Source organism: Cyclopterus lumpus, chromosome 23 (assembly GCF_009769545.1).
Source record: "Cyclopterus lumpus isolate fCycLum1 chromosome 23, fCycLum1.pri, whole genome shotgun sequence".
NCBI lineage: Eukaryota > Metazoa > Chordata > Actinopteri > Perciformes > Cyclopteridae > Cyclopterus > Cyclopterus lumpus.
The window spans coordinates 10,378,425-10,396,871 of NC_046988.1; positions in this window are offsets into that span (position 1 = coordinate 10,378,425).

The window sequence follows — 18,447 nt, forward strand, 5'->3', positions numbered from 1 at the left end:
TATATCAAGAATATCCCTGCTTTAAATATTAACTGATTAAATTGCGGATGGAGCTTCAAAGGTTCCGTCCTGCATATTTAAACAGTATTTCACTGAGATTTAGTGTTTGGATCATTTCTCTGGAAATTAGCTTGGAGCCAATTTTAGACTTAGTTCTATCTTTGGCGTCACACCTGTATGCACGAGAATGGTATCTCTGGGCTATGCTGAGGTTTCTTCACATGTTCTGTACATTAAATGTTGCAGCTGCTTTTTATTTCGGAGGATGCTGTCTTAGTAGAACCGGTAGATTAAAGGGAGATGACACATGTTAGATTTCTCAAAGAAATGAACGCAGAACGGAAGTTGTCAGGCAAGATTGAGAATGTTAGCAGAATGAACAAAAATGTAACTTTCTTTTTTTACATTGCACTGTTTGGTGAAACGGAATAGTTTCATCATTTATTTATTTTTAAATACGCAAGAATAAGAAGAACATTTGAAACCACTCTTTACTTTCTCACTACAGCCAGCAGCCGACTCACTTAGCTTAGCACAAAGACTGGAAATAGGGGGGACCAGCTAGCCTGGCAACATAATCTACAGACACGCCCCACTGAAGCTCGCTAACTATCACTTTATATCTAATTAGTTTTGTCTGTACTTTAAAATAGTGAAGTGTTGTTTGATGGCGGTGGACTATTTCTTCCTGGAGTCTCCGCTGATTTGCTGGCAATTAGTCACAATCAAGAAATAGTGTTTATTATTTGGCTTTAGGGGCTTACTGGCTACAGCTTCAGGCACGATAGTTGAATTAATCTCTCATTTAACTCTCCGCACAAAAGTAAATTAGCGTATTCTCAAAAATAAATTCAAGCTAAACATCAAACTTGGTTCGGAATCCCTGCTTCTTATACGACTACTACACTGTTTCTGCTCTATTGTTCCACCCCACAAAAGAAGGCTGTTGTGATAATGCAGAACACACACGGAGTTACAAGTGGCATTGGTTATCGCAGCCGCAAAGAAAACGTCGACATTGTTTGGATATCGGCATGTGCAATTGTGTACATTGTGTTGGCGGATTGAGCTGTTTATAGGAATGGGAATGTTGCGGCATCGTGTCACCAGCAGTGTGTTCAGAGAACAGGTCAGGATGTAAGCTCACGTAGGGGCTGTTTCTTTGCCGTTAAATCCTGTTGGATTCGCTGGGAGCCGAGAGTAAACATGTCAACTTTGTCTTCGGATGAGTGATGGTACACGGATAGATCACGTTTGGTGGGTTAGTACTTAAGCACATGTACACAGAGACAGTACTGGGCGGGAGTAATCCTCCAACAAGGATTACCCGTGTCTTTCATGCCATATTAAAGGGTCCCAAGATACCCTGTGCGACTGTCCGAGTCCTGATGGGAGAATCAATGCGCCGGATGACAAATTATCATCGTCATCATCACCATAAGATCTTCTTATTTTAATATAATGGCTGTGATTTGGGGGGGGGGTGGCTTTGTTCTGGCGTTCTTCAATACTCCAGATTTGGGAACCAGACCAATTGCAAGCCAAGTACTCACTCGCTGTCTGTGTATCTATGCGAGGTTTGTTGAGATAATTAATCATCTCACCCACCAGAGGCATCACACACACGCACACACGCACGCACACACACACACACACACACACACACACACACACACACACACACACACACACACACACAGAAAGTCTGAAATGAGGAGCTCTGGATGACGTACCTAAAGAAGTCAGCAGAAAGGAGAATAAATATTTGGGTCACGGGAAAATTGAATCGTGGTGCGATGATTTCAGTTACTAGTGATGCTTGCATCTGACTGAAAAACGTCTCTCCACCAATGAGCAGGCTACTCATTTTATTCCAGTCAAATTAGACCAAGCTTGGAGGATAAAACTGACAAAACTAGCAGGCACTGCAAACATTTCCCTAACAGACTAAAATATTCAGAAGCTGCTATCTGGCTTATAGGGGCTTTCAGAGTATTATGATTCACAGAAAGGAGACTACCATATTTCCATTGCACTGTATTTGCGTCGGGCAATCTGTCGGGATGAAAAGCCAAACATGTACATTATGGCGCCTATTTACGAACATGCAACCAATTCAATTCAATTCAGTTTATTGTGTATAGCCCAATATCACAAATTACAAATTTGCCTCAGAGGGCTTTACAATCTGTACACATACGACAGTTGCTTACATCTGCTCACAGTGGGGCACGATGTCCCCGCCAGGAGCAAAGAAAATTAATATTAAACAGACTTTATACGTGCATTCAGAGATCTTTTTTTTTAAAAGCTTGGATCCAATGTTGTTTCGAGGATGATATCGCTGTTTATTAATTTATCTAATTTCTGCATCGTGGCAATTGGGGAAAGTGTTTACGTGTGTTTATAGAGACGATTTGTTCCCACTAATTTGGCATGTTTTTGTGATGAATCCGAGGGCTTTGGAAAAGGGGGAGGGGGGCGGGGGCGGGGGTGAGGGAGTTAATCCACTCGTTGTCTTGTGCACCAGCCTGTTCAGCACACTCTCTATCTCCCTCCTTCCTTTTATTTTTGGAAACATCTCATTCTCGTGAGTCAGACTCGGTCTAGCGAGCTCTCGCCTCCTCCTCCTCTCTGCCCGTGTGTCTCCGCCGTTTATGATATTAGAACATAAGGGAGCGGAGCAGGAGGAAACTCTTCATCTCTCTCTCTCTATTTTTTTTTACAGACAGAGAGGGAGAGGGGAGAATTAATGCGTTGTGAATTCTTAATTCACCGCATTTACATAGGTGACAGGTAGTGGGGATGGATGTGTGTGCAATCACGGGTGTAATAACAGGCTGAAAAGGGGGCCTTGAGAAGGTGACAGGCAGCAATTTCCATCCTCAGACTGCACATTTTAAACTCGCTGCATTTATGCTCCATTCGTGGAACAAAATCAATGTGATGATGCAACCACATTTCTGGCATCCATCTTAATTTGCGGAGCGGTTGTTGATGGCCGTGTTGATTGATGATACCTGACTTGAGTGATAGTCGTGTCACCTGCACTCCTGTTGTAAATAATCGTGTATATAGTTCTTCTTCTTTCACTGCAGTGGCGCCACATTGGCTTGTTCTTTATATTGCGATGCAGTGTCATTTCTTTGAGAAGGCTTGTTGAGATGGACATTTATGCTTGTTTTGTGCTTCATATCATTTGCAGAAGAGAATATCTTTGTGTGTGTGGGGAACGAGATGATTCATCTTTCTTTGTGTTAATTATAGAGATAGCCCGCTGTAACAAATCAAATATTTTATGCACAAATAAAATAATAATAAGGACCGTTGTTTTGTTGGATAAGGATTTAATTAGTCTTTAAACCATTATTTGAATGTGTTCATTGCTTGCTGTTGCTTTGTTGTTGTATTTGTTTGCTTGTGTGGGTAACATTTTGATCAAGAGAATGAGCTTAGGTATTCATCCCCGGGGACTTTATTGGAACTTTCATTGTATGCATGTCTGCAGGCATCGTCTCTAAATGTATCAAGTCTCTTAGAATCTGTGTTACCGTCATTTAGGATGGAAAAATAAGTTGAAGTTGTTCAGAAGTTTTTTTTTATTTTTCCATCGTAATCACAAACCTCTAAGGGGAAGTTTTGGAACAAAGTAGCCCAGCAGCTTGCCTATAAAAAGCCTTTCTACTGTAAACATGGTCACAGTGAAAAAGTAAAGTTCTACCTTCTGCGTCCAAGGGATTACATTCTTCCTAATGAAGAAATATATTTGCTGCTTAGACATAATAGCTTTCTTCTCAGAGACTTCGTACACTGTTATTATTTGCACAGTTTAAAGGCTTACTCTACACACAGAGTACATGCATAGGGGGATTGTTGCTCATGAGAAGAGTGGTCGTCCTGAGACCACAAGCCCCATAGTTTGTATGTTGAAGTGTCCTTGAGCAAGACACTGAACCCATAGTTGCTCCCCGAGCGCTTCACAGCAGCCCACTGCATCCTCTAAGGACCAAATTTCATTTATGTATGTAAAAATATGTAAAATGACGAACTTAAAATATACGTCAGTTCTTTGTGACCTGGTTTTATTGAATATTTACCATGATATGTCCTGTTGTGTCATAGATAGCAAGGTCCACATTTATAACAAGCACCGCAAGTTAATTGTACTCTGCTTTGAACACTTCTGGATGCATGTTGCGTGTGTGTACGGGGTTCTGGAGGGAAGAGAAGTTGTCTTGAAACAGTAAAAAAAAAAGGCCCCGAGCAAAGCAGCACAGAGCCATCATCATTAGTCACCAACAACAGCACATGGCCCCTCAAAGCGCAGTGCTGAGAAAGTTTCCTTCTGAATCACTGCAGCCATTCCTCCAGCCACTCATGCTCAATGCTTTCAGAAACGGCGCAGAGTGCAACGGAAAACCTGCAACTCAAGTGAAGCACAGCACTATTGCATCCGCGCTGGTGGTTTACATAACGTGTGAACAGGGAATTCAGGGTTGGGAATATTCTGAGCTGGTATTAATTGAATTGCACCCTGCTTGTGTTAGCTTACCTGCAATTGAACACACAATGCAAAGTGTTGTGCGTTGTATGTGATATACAGATTGTTATACTTTTTTTTTTCTTAAATCATGTAATTCTATTGGATTATATTGTAAATGCCCATCAACATCTTAAATGTGGTCCCTATAAGCGTATGCTTAAGTCTTAAAAGCCACACTATGAAGGCAGCTGTGAGCTGTCATCTGTTTTGACATGTGCTGCCCTGGGATGAACGTCCAGTTATCAACATGATCGTTAAGATGGAGGTACAATGAACTGTGAGCCCCCTCCTTTGTGGTTTGTTTTTATACTTAATGTATCATCCACTTGACTTGACTTTAAAATTGCTTTCTGCTTCCCCGCTGAGCCATTTTTCCCCTTCGTCCACGTCCCCTTCTCGAAACACAAGAAAGTGGTCCTTTTTGGTCTCTTGATGTGAGAAGATAACCCTCACATTGATGCTTTTATTTAATGAATGGCTTGAAGACACAGAGCTGTTGACTATAAGCATGCTGGTAGACCAACACACAAAAGGACCTCCTCCTCATCTCTTCCTCGTTGCTGCTTGAGTCTAAGATTAGTTCTTAGAAGATGTTACTTCACAGTGTTGCCCCGAGCTCAAGAGCGAAGCAGCTGAAAAAAGCAAATGTTCAATTCTAGCTAACTCCTCTCCTGCCAGGCGGCCTCTCTGCACAGTCCTGTGTGTGACATTTATGAACTCACTGTGATGTTTTACAAATAACTACTGAAAGGGTTTTCTTGCCGGGATTTTCTTCCCTACATAACAGAGCTCGCCACTCACATCTTCCCACATGAGTTAGCATAGCAACGACTTCACATAATGGGAATGTATTTTTAAACAATAAGATTGCTGCTCTGTAATTACGCATTATATAACCTTGTTAGAGAGCCGTGCATGCATGGCCGGGTCTGGCATAAACAAAAGCCCCTAATTGTGCTGTTTATTCAGCACTTTAAACAGCATGTTGGAATAGACCGCAGCCTCCTGACCTCTACAAAAGAGATGGGTGAATGTACTTGACAATGGTCAAGTACATTCACCCATCTATTTTCATACCAGGAAAAGCAAAGTAAACGCTTGTGTCTGACAGAACGGGTCAGATCAGGTTGACGTCATGACTTCCTCCTAGTCCTGTTTTTGCTCAGCCAAAGGTTGGACTTTATGTTTTCCATTTCGTCATCGGTTTCATTAGCTTTTTAATATTAATAGTGAATCTGCAAGTGCTCAGCTCTACTAAGGGAATGAAGTAATTGCTTTTATACAACATTGTCAACGTTATTTAATTAAAAACAAATCAACATTTACTATTTATAAAACACATTACAGACTAAATAAGCATAATCATTTTGTCAGCAAGGACTTTCATCTAGCAGTTTGAACTTTTATTAGTCATAATTTTAAATTAAAGTTGGCATCTATGGCAACCCTAAGTGTTCAGAATAAAACAAATAACTAAGACACTATGAATCAAATACTTATATAAATAAATAAATATTGCATATAAAATATTATGATAAAATACATATATGTATAACATTAGAATATATAACACATTTCATTATGGCAGTATTCCTTTCAATTTCTTCAATGGCTCATTTATTTTCTATAAATGCCACTGGCTTTTCAATCTGCATGACCTGACAGCCGGAGGATTAGAATAAAATCCCCTTCTTTTTGGTTGTAAAAAAATGTGCCAAATACTCATCTCATCCAGAACATTGCCATATCTCGGGAAACAGTTCAAGCACACATTAATGCTGCTCTAAACATTTTCTTGTACACCTGTTTATCTTTATTTGTGTTCTCATATCAGTTAAAACTTGTTAAAAATTATCATGAAGATATAGTCTTTGCTTTATGTCCCAATGTTTAAAACTAAATTCAATACATTTCCTCAATGAAATATTTAAAGCATGATGTAAAATTGTACTATGGTCGGATGTACTGGACTATTTCAAACCAAGTGCAGTTGTGTTTCTTCCGATTGCCACTTTTATTGTCTCCTCCCCTGCCAGAGCCTCCTTCATGGGTGCAAAGCAGTGCGGCGGCCTCACTGCACCTACTGGGTCAACAGCTCTGTTTGGTTAAGTGAGACCCAAAATTCAGTTCACTCACTCCAATTATTTCAGTGAACAGTGGGTCCAGTTGGCGGTAGCAGCAAGCAAAAAGCCGACATTCATTTCGTTGAGTGGACAGCTGAAGATGGATCTCTGTGTGGAGGGATAAAAGAACATAGTGACGCTTTCTTGTTGCACTATTTTTCTTACATAACATTCCATCTACACCTGAGGCTTGGCATTTTGTAACATATCGTCTTGGCTTCTGCTATGTGGTAGAACCAGTTGATGTTAATGTTAACCAGTCAGGTCGTCTTTCTATCAAACGCAATAAGTGGTAAGGAATTTGAACTTGGCTTTGGTTTGCTGTAACAATAGCTCATGTTGATAAATCCTACCAATCAATCAACCACCATTTTATGCTGTTATCTATTCTTTGTAATGCGTTTCTTGTCTGTTGTGCACTGTGGAGTCTATTGTAGTCTGTATGAGTTGATTTGGTGGCAAATGTTTCTCCACTTGGGATTAATAATGTTTTCTAATCTAATCTGATCTAATCATAAAGACAAAACATTGTGTTGCAAACGTTCAACCAAAAGAACTTTATTGCATAAATGAGCTTTAAAATGAACTATACTGTGTCATTCCGTCTAATTCTTTCATATGGAGGGATGTAAGTGCGTTTGCCATAGTCTGTACGGTTTGTAACCGCCGTTAGCACAGGTAGCACCGGTAGCACAGGTAGCACCGGTAGCACAGGTAGCACCGTTAGCTATGAGATCAGGTCGAGAGCTGCTGAGAGCCAATTGAAATGCTCCCAATCACACATCTAGCACCTTTAAGGGTTGCTAGCGGGGCTTTACACTTGTAGTTGAAGTTAAACAATTTCTGGATTCCAGCTCTGTATTTGTGCATAATGAAGTGAAGGTGGCAGACAATGAAACTTGCATGAATAAGATTAGTTGGGAAGCAAAATACTTAGGGGATTGTAGTTTTTAATACAATCAGTTCCATCAGCAGGTTGCTCTGTAGCTGAGGGCCATGGCGTGTCACGGAAATGAATACCTACTCATCCAAAGCTCTGATCTCATTGTTCCCTGACATGCAGGTGACTGGATAAAGCTGCTATGATAATAATGTAGGAGCGTCCTGCAGATAACGCTTCGGTGGTTGCAGTGAAAACATGTTGCATCTGAGATCAATTTAATAAAGGATTCAAAACATCTGATTCTTATGCATTACATTTAACAAAGATGTAATAGGGCCAACATATACCTTTACAGTATATATATATATATATATATATATATATATATATAACCACTTGAACCCTCAATTTGAACCCTCAGTAACAATGTCCGGTTGAAGTGAACACGCTGTTGTGTTAAAACCCTTAACAACTAATATTCACAGAAACAACACACTAAGATGTATTTTTCCACAAGGGATCAGTGTTTTTTAACAGCACCAGACAGGGTTAACGCTGGTGTTGGCCCTTATTGTTGCTTAGCAACAATTGAAAAACAGTTTGAAGCGTGCCGTCTTTTTTTCCGAAATTGGAAATATTGTTATTTCTCAAAGCACCACGCACTGTTGGAAACACACAACATGTCCTTTCATGGCAAACATGAGAAACAGAGGTCAGTGTGGTGAAGACAGAATCCTCATGGATGTGTAATCTAATTGTTCCAGTGGTGTTCCACAGCGGCTAATAAGAGACGACTGCAGCTCAATTGGGAAGCTTCCAGATATAAATATGCACTAGCATGGCCTATGGCATTGCTGAAATGAAGCATGTCCTTTGTATTACAGCCTAAACTGAAGGAAAATAAACACATACTGTGTAGCCCACAGCCCAAATATGCAAACATCCTCGTTCTTTTCCTTAGAATGAGATGAAAATGCGAAAAAGGCTTGAGTGAAAAAACATTTTAAAGAAATAAGGAAATCGATAAAAACCTGATTTCAAGAGGCGGCAACAGTGGCAGGTTTTTCACAGCAAAATTGGATTCCCTTGATAATGTTGTCACCCAACTGAAACCTTTTGGGTAAAGTTTTCAACAGATAAACAGTTGTTTCAGACAGCAGGTCTGAAGACCTGTAGCTGCATTGCTTCATCTAGAACACTGCATAGTAATGGCTCATTATAATGGTGCTCTTGGGGAATAACTACTTTTCATTTAGTTTTCATCAACAGATATATTTCAACATGGACCCATCTGGCTCAGTTGCATTTGAAAGCCAGGCCCGAGTATTGTGTCTCTATAATGTAAGACCAAAGAAGTGCGTAGCCTTTTCCTCAGCCAGTCTCATAAATTAAGCTTAAATAACCCTGAGATCTACAAAGCTTTGTGCTTTATTGTACAGTAAAACATTGGACAGTGATAACAAAAGATAATGAGCCCCGGTGGTTCAATGAGGCGTCAGTACTGTCAGTTCAGTGTATGCTTTCTGATTGTGTCCTTAATCGAACCACTGTGCAAACACTGAAAATAAAGCCCATGCATAATTGAGTCATCCTGACTGAAAAAGCTATCAATTCAGAGGAGGGGGGGGGGGGGATCCTCTAAGGTAGGCTACTGTGAATGTGATCACAGAGCGTGGACAAAACGAGATGTCATGTTGGCTCATGAAGTGATACATTTCAAAACATGGTGTGTCGGACTCTGTACTGCTCGAGGGATCAATATCGAAACTTCTCCGACCAAACGATAGCTGCGGTCAATCCTTGTGTGATCGGTGCACTATCGCAGCAGCTGCAACCAACACGGTCTGTGGTGGTTGGTAGTTCAGCATGCCAAGGTTCCTCCAAAACGCTCGAAGGCATTGCTGTACTCCAAGCCTGAAGCGTCTCATTAAAATAGAATCGCTGGTAGTGGCAATTTTAGCAACTGCATGCTTTCAATTACACAATGGGTATTAAATGTAGTAAAATAAGTAAAAGAAATTGATCAAAGTTACTGCAGGTAATACCCTATGGACAAGGATACATGTGTGTAACCGGCAGTGAGCGTGTTTTATTTCTTTGCGGCTCAAGTTTTCATTAGAGCAGAGTATATACCTAAACAGGCAGTGGCTGATAATGCGCATTGGCACAGAATGGCTTTTAAAATTAAACTGTCAGGCTGAGGTAGTGTGTCGATCAGTGGAAAAGAGCTTGAGTATTTCTGACTAGTCTCATCTGGTTTCTCTCCCTCTCCATCTTTCTCTCTGCCACCCTACCCAACCCCCCCTCTTCCTCCTCCTCCTCAGACAGACATATTCTCATCTGCAGTCTTACTGCATTGTGTTGTGCAAGCTATAAGCTGAGGCTGCCTGAGCGTCTCCATGGACTTTACTCTTTTGACTTGGCGTCTCTTTCTCTTTGCTTGCTCTTTTGCTCCAATGTCAGGCCAGGTCCAGAAGCAGGCATGTACTTCATTAGCACAAAGCGATTGGTACTAGCAACACATTCTCACTTCCAACTCTACAGACTCAGTATCTTCAAGGACCAGCTCTCACAAGTTGAGTTAAAGTTACAGTCCTGAGACAGGGTTTTAAACACATAACCTATAAACCCCAAAAAGTAATATGTTGAGGTAGAAAGCTATAGTGAGCTGCGCATGCTATCATGTGCAACTCAATAGCTAAACGTACTCTTCAATCTATTACTTTCACTCTACAATCAGAGGCAGAATGGGGCGGTTCACGGCGTAGTAGAAAAGAAAATATCGCGTTCACTCTTGGAAAGCAGTTTCTCAATTAGCCAATTCTGATGGGGAAGGCTTTTCAATAAAAACAGATCCTGTTTTCAGGAAACACAGGCAACACTTTGATGTAGCATTTCAGTTAATACTCTGCATCCAAATCTGTGATGGTATTATACTCCTCACCATGGCATCACACTCTTCTAGTATCCCTGCGGGGTCCAATAAACCTTCCCCATGGCCTTTTCAAACCAACTGTGTCTTTAAAGAGACTTGTAAGCTTGCCTCCACAGCTGTGTGATCTTGATCAGATCCATCGAGCGCAAAGAGGAAGCTGTTTGATTGTGGAGCGGGCTCCATCCATTCCCACCCTGACCACAGACATACAGGTTACAGTGTCCCTGTCAACCTTATCTCCCGGTGCACCGGCTCAACTTCAGACCCACAAGCTTTGGCCCGGCCCCTGCTACAGATAAAGCCCAAAATAGACCACTCTCGCTGACAGCACGGCAGCGCTAGATAAGACCCTTGTGTCCATAGCTTTGAGCTGCAAATGGGGAGGGCAAGGGAGGAATGGAATCGTGTAAGGAGACAGTAAACTAAATATTGTTGGGCTGAACGCATGGTGTTGAGGTGGTTTAGATGCTAGTGCCCACCCTTTGGCCCCTCCTTTTTGACCACAGATAAGGGGAAGTCACAATTATAGAAATGCACAAATCTGTTACGCCCCTCTCTTTCCTAATAGTGGAGGCCATTGATTGTTCCTATTGACTCATGTAGTTAAAGCCCCAGTTAATTTGGTGGTCATGGCTTACAGCGATAAGAAAATTACCTTGCATCGTGTGCAGAACTGGTGTGTATGCATGTGCTCATGCTCGTGCTCGTATGTGTGTGTGTCTTTTAATGTTTATGCCTGCTCCCCTATAGCTTATTATTTAACCTCTGCCAGATGGCAAGGTGCAGAAGTGCATCTAAAAAGGTTTTACTCCGTTGGCATGCAGAAGCCAATCAATAGCTGTGTGTCTTAGTAAATTAGATCATGTAGACAAGAGGCAGTCGTCAGCAAAGCCATCCCAAAGTAACCCCTTGCCTGGTTAGTTCATTCTCCATTAGACAACGGCCTGGAGTAATTGAATTGGCCTGTACAATCTCAGGGCTTGGCCTTTGCTGCTTTTTTGCCTTTGACAGCATATATTCAGGTTGGATAACTTTATACGCCAGCCAAGGTTCAATGTGTAAGTATATTTATGTGTCTAGAGATAGTGACCCTTACGATTGGAACCTCATGAACCTTAAGACACAAAAATACAAAGAAGAGGGGTCTGAATATGATGCTGCAAGGAAAAATAAACCATTTTAGAACCATAACCAACACCCGAAAACCCCTTTATTCATGCATGTATCACTTCTGCGTCAAATTATGTGACACATAAATAACAGACTTCAAGCTCTCTTAGCTGCCAAACTCAATAAGGCATCTCTGTCTTCTCCCGCTATTTGAGGGTAAATAAGTCATTGTGGCAATGATGAGATGCAAGCTAATAATCCGCTCAAAGCCAATCAATGACAAAGCCAAGCGTCAGTATAGCGAGAGCGCTGTAGACAGGGAATGAAAAAGAGAGAGAGGGGGAAAGAAGCACTCCCTCATATAGAATACTCGCACACCACAAATCTGTTTACAGGATTGCTGATGAACAGTTTAAGGGCCTCTCGGTTCACATAGGTACACACTAATAATATGCGTTCAAAGCATAGAGCCTAATTAGGACAACATTAATATACCCCTGTTTGCCACCCCACTCCAGCCTCATTATGCCATAACTTCTGTATCTGTTGCGGGCAGACCAACAATGCTATTTATCTTGATACTTACACATTTAAATGATCACAGAAATACAGGACGAGCACAGGCTTGAAACCTCCTTTCGTCCGACAATGAAACACTACTTTATAACCTGTGTGGCATGATGGTCCTCGCATGTATTTATTCTGCTTTTCACAGCTTGCAACACAGCTACACATGGCCTATTGTAAACACAAAGTCGTCTTCAGTTTTACAATGAGCAACTCTATTAGAGCTTTGGGCAAGTGAACATAAGTCTTTGAAGAAAATGGATCATAATTCTTCCCCCCACTAACTACATTGAACCTTGTACTCATGAGTTGCACTGAGGTTGGGTTGACGCTTGCAGATGGAAAACAGTACAAGCAAATGTTTCGTGAGGAGGAAGCACGAAGAAGTGTTTGAGCCATTAGTGAATCATTGTTAGTGGGCTTTTTCATAGTCTAGCGCACAAGTTGTTTTAACTTTGCATTTCCATCCATCTTCTTCCTTGTTACTTGCACGTATCTACAGTGGTAATCTACTCTATTTACTCATCCTTGTCCCATAAGACACAGATAGCTGGACCAAACTATTTCATTGCATCTTTCTAATGGCAATCCAGCAGTTGTTTAAACCTAAAACACACAGATCAGGTAGCCTGTTTCTTACTGTTAGAATCACACAGTGGAAATTCCCATCAACATAATTGCTCCATCGCACAGCTCTAAAACAAGAACAACAAAAACTGCTGTCTCAACAAGCAAACCGGGGGAAAGTATAAGCTGAGTATCTTTCTTCAGCAACTGCAAGAGTCTCTCTGCGACAAAAACATCCAGTGGTGTATGTGGCCATAATCCCATGTGACATGAGCAGTCAAGGGGAAGGGATTGGAGGGCTTGGAGAAAAAGACAGAGGATGGCAATTCTGAGTGAGAGGGTAAGAGACAGAGAGAAAAAGAAAGAGAGACTTCCGTCATCCTTGCCTTGCAGAAAGACACTTGTGCCGGATTCAGGCTAATGCTCCCATTTATATCACCCTTTAAAAGGCCCAATGCAAGAAGATGGGTAGGGATCTCCATCCACATTACTCCACATAATTCACTTAATGTATCCTCTTCATTCGATCCACTTTGTTCGGTGCCAAGTCACTACCTGAACTTGCAGAGACAGTTAGACAAACACAGATTAAAGCGAAGCACCGCAAGGGAACACAGCTAATACGAGAGCTTCTCCTTGTCAGAGAGCCGGAGTGGGTGTTGGGTTTATCACGTCTGGGATCAGGGGTTCAGACAGCGGAGTGATGGAGCCGTTGTAGTTTGAGCTCAGGTTAGGCATGTACAGTATCATTTATAACCCTTTCCAATATGCCCACATAGCCCGGCTGTCATACAGTACAGGCAACATGTTCAATGTATTATATGTATAATTAATAACATATTTACACTTGTAAAAACACTTGTATAGATCAAACATGTTTTAGCAAATTAGAATATCACGATCGCATTTTGAACCACACAGAATGCTAAAAAAAAAAATATATATATTGTTTTATTGTTGCTGTATTTATTTGCCATTCTCCTTAATTCCAGATGTTCCCGTGTACCAGTATCTACTAATCCATCGTTTTCTCCTCCTCACAACCTATCTTACTGCCCTCTATCTGTTGGTGTCTCTTGCTGTCACCCTTTATACCCCAGCTGCTCTTTTGTTCATCCCTCCATCTCTCCCCGTCCCTCTCTCCCTCCATTTCGGCTTCAGAGCAGGAATCTGCAGCCATCCATTCCGAGCAGCAGGTAATGGATTAGATTGAGACCTGATCTGGCTATGGATGAGCCAGCCCCGTAGGTGTCTGAGTGGGCGTTCAAACGGATTTGGGGAAGCTGGCCTAGAATAACACACTTTGTCACTGAGGGCTTTGTCTTCACAGATCTTCCATGTTCATTGTCAATGCCGCCCCCCAACGCACCCCGCCCCATCCCTCCCTTCAAAGACAAAAACTCTTGATAACAAGACAGTGGTGTGCCAAAATCTTGCCGTCTGGCTGGTTATGGGACATGTTGATACTGTCGGGATGCTTCTCCTTAGCACTTCCTAATCCCAGTGTTGCACACGCACACTGTTCTACTTCTCGCTTTGATCTCTGTTTTTTAACTACGAGACAAACAAACAGATGAAGAGGATTGTAGCGCCAATGTCACGCTATGGCACTAATGATGAAAATCATAAATTGTCCAAACAAGAATGTTCTCAGTGGTGATTCTGGCAGCTAAGAGATATTGTGCTCCAAGCGGTTGTGCACTGCTGCTGAGGAGCAGAGTAAATGACTCCAACAACCACAGGGATGTTGCAATCTCCACAGAGTCCTTGCAGATACCTGGAAACCAATATAAACCAACATCTGGTAATGAATTATGTATGGAGATGAAATGCATGTACCTGGCCTGTCTCTCTACCGGGGATGTTATTTACAGTCTCATGGAAATATACTTCCCATCATAGCTTGTGAAATTTGCCACATGACATGTGTAATATTGTATCCTGTGATGTACAGTTATGGATCATTCTGAGGAAAATACAGAAAATAAACTGAGATGATACGTTTCACATTGAATGTTGATTACGGACACAAATATATATTTGTTCTAATATAATTGCATAGGTTTGTTTCTTATGTGACAGGAGGCCAGGTAATTAAAATGTGTTATCTGTTGGAATAACCTCTGTTGCCAGTAAATATGGCCTAGTGCCAGATGGCAAAATGTGTTTGTGGGTACTCGTGTAGATTTGTGTGCATGTTTACATATTTGCATACAAGTGTGAATGCCGGCAGTTATTCCAAGTTGTGTAAGTGTGCATGTGTGTGTGTGTGTGTGTGTGTGTGTTGACGATGGAAGTGCAGTGATTCTGCCTGTGGGGGTTGAACACGAGGCCAGACACCTGCTTTTCCCAAAATGAATTATGAAACAAAGCCAAGTGCGTGTTATTCTCCACGCAACTGACTACAGTGGCTGAGGCCAAAGACCTGAGGAGAGACGGAATGAGACTGGCATTACGGGGAGTGCTAAACAAGTAGATGTCCAAAGTGAGAAAGCATGAAGGTTATGAGTCCTTGTTCACTTTAATAGACTCGCTTATAATGGGGAATGTAATTCTACTAGACTTGCATTGTGTGCTTTGCTTTGTGGCTGATGCAACCCAATTAAAATAGCTGGATAGCCATTCAAATCTTATGAAATATTCATTGATTATGGCAGTTATGTTTAGATCACTCAGGGAGTAAACATTATATTGAAGCTGGAGCTGTTGTTTTATTATATTATGAGTCATATATGCTCTGTAATACCTTTTAACCTTTCTGCAACAACCACCTTCAACATGAATACACACACACACACACACACACACACACACACACACACACACACACACACACACACACACACACACACACACACACACACACACACACACACACACACACACACACACACACACACACACACACACACACACACACACACACACACACACAAACACACACAAACAATGAATCAGTGGATTGTTCAGACTAATTTGCTTCTGGTGGGAAAACAACACAACAGCAACTACTCATCTGTTCTTGTTTCATGCAAAAACATTTATTTGGCATTATCTATTTATACCTGCGCCCTTCTATTTATGTTCCTGTTCCAATCTGGTATATGGAATTCCTGCCTCGCTAATTGGTACAGATGCCTCACCTCGTCAGGCTGCAACTCCCTAAGCTATGTCAAATTGCTCCTGGAATAAACAGGAAAGAGAGTCCTGTAAGAGAGAGCGCATTTGGCATTTACTGCAGTGCGTGTGCAGCTGTCGACTGCAGCCATGCACTGAGCGATGCCGGGAGATGTCACGCGCTACCCATCCGATAGGTCTCCAAGTTGCCTCCCTGACAATAGCAAGCTTTTTGGGCAGCAGTAAGTCCATTTAGTTGTTGCAATTTTTTATTCGGATGTGTAATATGCTCTGCAAATGTGGCGAGTAAACACCGCTTATGTATAATGTATGATACAGTCATACATACAGTCTACTGTAAATGTATGCATTAAAGTTGATGGACAGACAATAAATAATGTTTTCTTTTACCATCAGTGAATAACTACAGGTTTTTTTTACATCATATTTATTGTTATACATAGTCCTTTCACCGTAACATTTATAAACATCCCCTCCCCCCACCCTCAACATCAAACATTCAGGCAGGAATAAGAGAACACAAACAATAATAATAATAATAATAATAAAAAAGGTGATAAGCTTCATCATATATTGTTTTTTTGCAGGTGGTTTTCATGTGTTCATCAGATTGACTCCTTAATTTCCGCTTGATCGCTTTCCAGGAATTGCATGAAAGTATCCCATATATATCCATGAACTTGATACCCTGAAATTAAGTAAAATATATTCCTTACAAATTAGCTCCAGTCTACAAAGCCATAAGTATTTCCCTCACAAGTAACCTGTGCCAATCTGTTATATGTCCCAAATAGTCAAATGCTGGTGTTTGGTCTGTGGCCCTCTAACAGCCAACACACTCATTTGTGTCTGTATGACACACCAGGCTTCTAACTGACTCCAATGTAAAGCCATACACGTCATTATTACAACAATATAATGTAAGTTACTCACCAAGCGTACTTATTTCTTGTAACAAATGTACTTATTTCAACCCAGGCCCACACTTTTTTCCTGAGCCTGACCAAGTACTTTTGTTGCCTAAACCCAACCAAGTAAACCTACATTGGAGGTTTATTTCAAGAGTGGAAACATGACATCCCTTACACGTTCAAAACGAGCACTATGGATCCCTGAGGATGTCAGCATGAAGTGATTTCCTGCTATATAGAAAGGGTTACATCGTGAGGATGTTAAGCTGCATCCCTTGGAGAATGTCTGTGGTTATGTGAATGAGGATAGACACAGTGTGTGAGAACAGTATGAGATATAAAACCCTTTGAGTTGAGAGAAAAATGACGATCCAGTGAGTTAGGGGTCATGAACTACCAACACATGAAATTGGAATACATCGGTGGCTTTTAGCTTTAAAACGCATTGCATTTGTCTACATCCTTTGTCACTTCATGACAGCCATGTCTAAAGGAATGTCCCTAGTGGACAAGAACATTTTATTTTCTGGAGACATTTGTACCATCCAGGATGTAAGGCTCGAAGGCAGGTTAGCGCTGTTCCTCTGAATATCACGTTCACACCTGGAGGTCACAAGTTCTGCACTGTCTACTCAGAGCACAACAAAAGGAGAGATGGCAGCTCGAAATACCATTAGTATTTCATCATTAAGTCTATTATACATGCAGGAATGTCTATTTGAATAGCTTGTCATGGCCAGCCGCAGGGTGGCGGGGCGTCTGTCTGTCTCCCTGTGTATTTGTCTAAAGACAGGAAGTGGTTGACATACTCAGGAGGTGTGAATTTCCTACCCGTGATTAATTTAGCCCTTCCTGTGGCGGCAGCCTGCCATGAACATTTCCTGGGCTCAGTTTAACTCTGATCAACACATTCACAGTGAATGCCATCTGGGGATTTGATTCTGACATATTATTACCCCCCGTGTTGTGCTTAATAACGCCTCAAAACCAGCGTGTTTTTTTTTCTCCCTTTGTTGTTTTTTCATCGTGTGAGTTGGGGGTATTGAACTGACTTGCCTTCTAGCCGAGGGTAAAGTGAAAAGAGAAAGGCAGCAATGCTAAATAAGTTTGTTTATTCTCCTGCAAGGGTTTATCTTTGTTTTGTGTTTTTGATGGCGCTGAACCTTCATCTTCTTTGTAGCTGATCACACAAAGGTTTCTCCGCCACGTAAGTGAAGTTGTGCGAGTGGTGCCGAGTTTTAACCAGGCGAAGCCTCCGGTGTACTTTTATTTGCTTCTCTGCCTGTGTCAAGCAACACCCAGCCTCCGAGCCTTCAAGCCACCAACTTCAGGCGTCCTGCCTTCTCATGTTCTTTGATAAACAGGAAAACAGCTCAGAGGAAACATACAAACATGCGTGGGCAAGGCTGTAAGGATGTGATCATATATTACACTTATTGTGCACACGCACACACACACGCAGACGCACACGCACACGCACTCTGGGTAAATTGGCAGTGGATTGCTTTCCAGGGGCAGTTGAAATTAAAATATACAGTGTATTTGTCTAATCACCAACTGAGAAAGCAGCCACTGCCAGCTTTGCTCCTGGCTTCCAACAAATACCTGCAGGGAGTTAAAATGCAATATGTTTTAGCTGTAATGATAAAACATTATGGACTGAGTGCCTG